Raw genomic sequence first — 6,000 nt, 5'->3', positions numbered from 1 at the left:
TAAATATATGTAGGTATCCAAAATTATTAAAATGTTAGTAATTTAGGAGCGATTTAAAAAAATTACTTTACATCGGTGAACAAAACTTCATTAATATAAATTTAGCGTGTATGTATGCCACATATAAATGTATGGACTGAATAATGAGTAAAAAATAAATATTTTTCCAAAATTCCACTGTTCATTCTGCCTGCCATTTATGTAATAACACATTCAGTTTCAAATAGTACGAACGGGATTTAGAGTGCTTATAGACAAATAACCACCACAACAGTCAGTCTTCTCTAGAAATTGCTTTGCTTTGCATTTCGAAGTGTGTTTTATATTTAGGCGTGCGGTGATTGGTTCGATTAGAATTACGGCAGCGCAGCTTCCCCTTCTTATTGGTTTAAACTTCTGTCAATCAAAATGTTCCACAATTAGGGGTTGAGAACATTTCCTATTTGTGGGAGACGATGGATAGTGACAAAGCTTTGCGAAAGCTACGGTAATATAAAGATTGGCGTTATTAACATGAATGTTACAACACATGTCATAAAATATAAAGCGGTTGTTTTCTTATATTTCATAGAAAAGACCTGTGTTATATATAAAAAAGATTTTCTACTTTGCTAGTAATCGTGCCTTTATATCAGAACAATCGTTGTAGTCGCTGTAGACTACTAGGCAAAAATAAGTAGTATTTGAGATGGCTGTGGCACTTACTTATTAGACACACACACAGAGAAATTGTGGTCGATCCAATTTTTCTTTCTCTCTCTCTGGTTCTCACTCTCAGAGGGTGTTTTATGGGGGGGCTGGGGCTGTTTCTGAAGCTACCGTTTTTATTAATTTACGTGATTAATAGACGCTCCCTAAGGAAGGAAGTCCCCGTTAGGGAGGAAGAGAAAGCGAAAGAAGTGACCCTCCCCCACACACTCCCCCGATCAGTCAGGTGACAGGAGTGGGTATGTATGTCTTATAAACAAGTGATTCCATTTACCTTTTTCTTTGCATTTTGATTTATTTTCTGATCAGTGCTACCAGGATTCGTTGTGTTGTACGACGTTTAGTGAGACAGAGTTTTGGACGTAAAGTGTGAGTATGCATTTCTGCAAATCAGCTAGGTGAAAAGATTTGCGGTTATCCCACGTACAAAATCGGGGATCGGGGCTGTCAGAATATTTCAGCGATACGAAAGGTGTGAGATCAAAAGAAGAGGCTCGTTCTGAATGCTTTCTCTCCAAAAGACATAGACATTTCCCAAGATTTCTTCTGCACATCTCTACCGCGATCTCTGCCAGGTTATGTAACAATGAAATGATGAAGTAGCTCTTTTCTATTTGCAACTGTCACCATGCTGGTAGTTGTTTTGGGAGTTGATCCGCCTAAAAATGATTTACATAGCTGATTAATGCTTGTAGTTTTCTAAGCGTGATTTATTTTGATCAGCCTCACGCTAGGCCATAGTGTTAGTGATCAATGAAAGGTAACTTGTCTCTTCTTGATCCGCCTTTAGTGTTGAGAATCAATCATTAATTTATTGGTCTAGCTTCCTGTATAATTAGAGACCAACCTGTCTTATGTAGCATCTAACTATCTGTCTGTCTGTCTAATCCGATTCGAAGTGGCGGGCTTGGCTTCACAGTTGCAAAGTCCCGGGTTTAGATGCCCGGCCCTGGGATTACCTGGCCAGCGCTGGCTTGTTCCTCTGTATTTGAGCCTTCCAGTGTGTCCTCTTTTTATGTATGTACGTATGAATGTATGTATTTATCTATGTTTTACTCCTACACCCTAAGGATATGTATCCTAAATTAATTGATAACTTTACACTGACCCTGTGTTTATATTGGTGTGTTCACAGTTGTGACATGTGACTCCCTGTCCTGTTTTGGTTCCTAGGGACATGCTAAACCTTTGAACATTTGTAAAATTATATTATTAATTGTCATCAGGTGATTTTACCAAGTGTGATATATACAGCATGTATATATAAAAACATTTAATATATACATGTATGTACAGGTATATATGTAGGTGTGTGTGTCATGCTGCCCATGCCTGGCTTCCCCTTCTCCCAATGCTGTACAAAAAATTGTCTTCAGATAATACAGCACTGTTTATAAATTATAGCATAAGAAACAAAAAACTAGAGAAAATCTGTCAAAATATATTCTTTAGAATTGTAAACCAATCAAATATTGTTCAAGTAAGTTTTAAGAAATTTAATTAACATAATGTGCTGAGTCATTAAAGTATGACATTAAGATGATTAGAAAATGTAAAAAAAAAAGAAAAACTGAACAAGATATGATTTAATTGGCAAATAACTGTAAACACCAAGTATTATATATAAAAGACTGTCAGTAGCACAGTAAGAGGAAAAACAAAGCTTATAAAAATAAGGAAACTCACAGAATTGTGTTCACATGTTGGATTAGCCGATCATAATCAAAGAAAGCACATGTAAATCAAAAGACATTAAAAAGAACTGCCAACAATTACACAGATACAGTATATGAAACAAGAAAAAAACATATAATAAATAGAAGATCTACAGTTTAATGATAAAGAAAACATGGACAGAATGTTATTTGTCCCTAGGGGGAAATTTGGCTTTTTATGGACACTCACATAAATAGATAGATAAGTAAGTAAATAAGTTCAGAAAAAAAAAAGAAAAACAGTGAGAAACAAAGAGCTTCTGTCAAAAGGCTGCTGCATGCACAGCAAAAAGTGTACCAAAAAGAGAGGGAATAGTAAGCCAAAGAAAACAATTAAAATACATATTGTGCTCGTGACATACTGTATATGTATTCAGTATTCGGTATCCCTGAGAGGAAATTCACTCACTCTGGCTGCAGTGTACAACATAAACTGTACTTAAAAAAAAAAGTGCCAGGACAGTAAACTTGAAAACCAACACACAAATCCACAGCCTAGCACCGTACACACTGTCTTGATAGCTTCTGGTTTTGATCATTTCAATTCCATGTTGCAGCGACCAGAAGTCTATCTCAGCACTATCGGGTTTAAGGCAGGAGCAAAACCAGTAAAAGACACCAGTCAATCAAAAGGAATGTCGGGACAAAATAAAATGAGCTATTATTTTTTAATTTTTTTTTCTCCAGCCTTTGGAGTTTTTTTTTTGTTTTTTCTGTCCACCCTGGCCATCGGACCTTACTCTTATTCTATGTTAATTAATGTTGACTTATGTTTATTTTTTATTGTGTCTTCTATTTTTCTATTCATTTTGTAAAGCACTTTGAGCTACATTTTTTTTGTATGAATATGTGCTATATAAATAAATGTTGATTGATTGATTGATTGATATTTAAAGGCAGAGCTTAGTACTTACCTAGTTTGTCAGTATTAATATGACTGTTTATAACGTTCACCCTTTATTTCAATGTAAAGATGTGTATATACCATTCATTTTATTTCTGTATATTGCACATACCAGTTGCAATATCATAGTGATGTTCATATTTACAAACATGAAATTTTTTAAATAGAACACATGATAATAACATTCAATAAAAATGTATGTGCTTACTCTATTTAGAGGGTAAATGTGCCTTGCGTTGGACTAGTTTTTGGGTCCAGAATTTCTTATCTTGTGCCTCATCTACTCTCTTTCTCTCTCTCTCTCTCTCTCATATATATATATACTGCTCAAAAGAATTAAAGGAACACTTTTTAATCAGAGTATAGCATAAAGTCAATGAAACTTATGGGATATTAATCTGGTCAGTTAAGTAGCAGAGGGGGTTGTTAATCAGTTTCAGCTGCTGTGGTGTTAATGAAATTAACAACAGATGCACTAGAGGGGCAACAATGAGATGCCCCCCAAAACAGGAATGAAGGGTTTAACAGGTGGAGGCCACTGACTTTTTTCCCTCCTCATCTTTTCTGACTGTTTCTTCACTAGTTTTGCATTTGGCTACAGTCAGTATCACTACTGGTAGCATGAGGCGATACCTGGACCCTACAGAGGTTGCACAGGTAGTCCAACTTCTCCAGGATGGCACATCAAGACGTGTCACTGCCAGAAGGTTTGCTGTGTCTCCCTGCACAGTCTCAAGGGCATGGAGGAGATTCTAGGAGACAAGCAGTTACTCTAGGAGAGCTGGAGAGGGCCATAGAAGGTCCATAACCCATCAGCAGGACCAGTATCTGCTCCATTGGGCAAGGAGGAACAGGATGAGCACTGCCAGAGCCACTGGTGTGAATGTCTCTGACCAAACAACCAGAAAGACTTCATGAGGGTGACCCAAGGGCCCCATGTCCTCTAATGGGCCCTGAGCTCACTGCCCAGCAGCATGCAGCTCGATTGGCATTCGCCATAGAATACCAGAATTGGCAGATGCACCACTGGTGCCCTGTGCTTTTTACAGATGAGAGCAGGTTCACCCTGAGCACGTGACAGAAGTGAAAGGGTCTGGAGAAGCCATGGAGAACATTATGCTGCCTGTAACATCATTCAGCATGAGCAGTTTGGTGGTGGGTTAATGATTGTCTGGGGAGGCATATCCATGGAGGGTCACACAGACCACTACAGGCTTGACAAAGGCACCTTGGCTGCCATTAGGTATCAGGATGTAATCCTTTGACCCATTGTCAGACCCTATGCTGGTACAGTGGCTCCTGGTGCACGACAATTCCTGGCCTCATGTGGTGAGAGTATGCAGGCAGTTCCTGGAGGATGAAGGAATTGATACCATTGACTGGCCACCACACTTTCCTGACCTAAATCCAATAGAACACCTCTGGGACATTATGTTTTGGTCCATCCAATGCCACCAGGTTGCACCTCAGACTGTCCAGGAGCTCAGTGATGCCCTGGTCCAGATCTGGGAGGAGATCCCCCACAACACCATCTGTCATCTCATTAGAAGCATGCACCGATGTTGTCAGGCATGTATACAAGAACACAGGGGCCATACAAAGTGCTGCGTACAATTTGGAGTGGCTGCAATTAAATTTTGGCAAAATGGACTAGCCTGCCACATAATTTTTTCACTCTGATTTTTGGGGCGTCTTTGAATTCAGGGCTCTGTAGGTTGATCATTTTCATTTCCATCAAACGATGTGGCATCCTTTCGTTCCTAACACATTACCCAGTCTATATCAGTATAGATATCCTGGAGGATTTCTTTTTCCTATTGAGATCTGATGTGTTTTCAAAGTGTTCCTTTAATTTTTTTGAGCAGTTTATATATATATATATATATATTGTGCAACAGTTTTATGTCACGCTTTAAATCTGGCTTATTTTAAAACCTGCATATATATGTTTGGTATCATTCTTTTCAGAATTTATCAAACTTTAATGTGATATTGTTAGATTTTCAGATTCCATTTTTAAATTCTAAACTAAAATATGGACCTCAATTTGGTAAGAGAGTAAATATTTTATTTTCATTTCATGATTTTTACTCCATTTAAATAATAATTAATTTTTCTTTTACATATTTATACACAGGCAGTACAGTGGCGCAGTGGGTAGCACTGCTGCCTCGCAGTTAGGAGACCCGGGTTCGCTTCCCATGTCCTCCCTGCGTGGAGTTTGCATGTCCTTCCTGTGCCTGCGCGGGCGCTCCGGTTTCCTCCCATAGTCCAAAGACATGCAGGTTAGGTGGATTGGCGGTTTCTAAATTGTGCCTAGTGTGTGTTTGGTGTGTTTGTGTGTGCGCGCCCTGCAGTGGACTGGCGCCCTGCCCAGAGTTTGTTTCCTGCCTTGTGCCCTGTGTTGGCTAGGATTGGCTCCAGCAGACCCCCGTGACTCTGTAGTTAGGATATCGCAGGTTGGATGTTGGATGGATGGATATTTATAGAATTTTGTGATTTTGAATAAATTATAATTTTTCTTTTGTACATTTACAGATTTTACTGGGGGTTGGGCGCCGTACATACTGTAAGCACAAACTGTGGTTGCCTTGAGCCTTGCAGCTGATACTGGGAATACCCAAAATTGAATGCTTAGTTTAGTTACAGCATATAAAGTTGAATAGAAAGTGA

General features: G+C 38.7%; 1 protein-coding gene across 3 annotated transcripts in view; it reads left to right on the top strand.

The window, feature by feature from the left end:
* Positions 1-466: 466 nt before the first annotated feature.
* tpra1 (transmembrane protein, adipocyte asscociated 1) overlaps positions 467-6,000 on the top strand; it is a 46,933-nt gene continuing 41,399 nt past the window's right edge. Inside the window, exon 1 of one of the 3 annotated variants that reach the window (XM_039771425.1) lies at positions 467-487. The gene's annotated coding sequence lies outside the window, so the exon portion shown is untranslated. Of the gene's footprint in view, positions 488-870; positions 948-981; positions 1,078-6,000 lie in introns of those variants that run through there. The other 2 variants (XM_039771423.1, XM_039771424.1) reach the window with 2 other exon arrangements.

The sequence above is a fragment of the Polypterus senegalus genome, chromosome 12, assembly GCF_016835505.1.
Source record: "Polypterus senegalus isolate Bchr_013 chromosome 12, ASM1683550v1, whole genome shotgun sequence".
In the NCBI taxonomy this organism is placed as follows: Eukaryota; Metazoa; Chordata; class Cladistia; order Polypteriformes; family Polypteridae; genus Polypterus; species Polypterus senegalus.
This window is presented reverse-complemented; position numbering and strand designations above follow the sequence as displayed.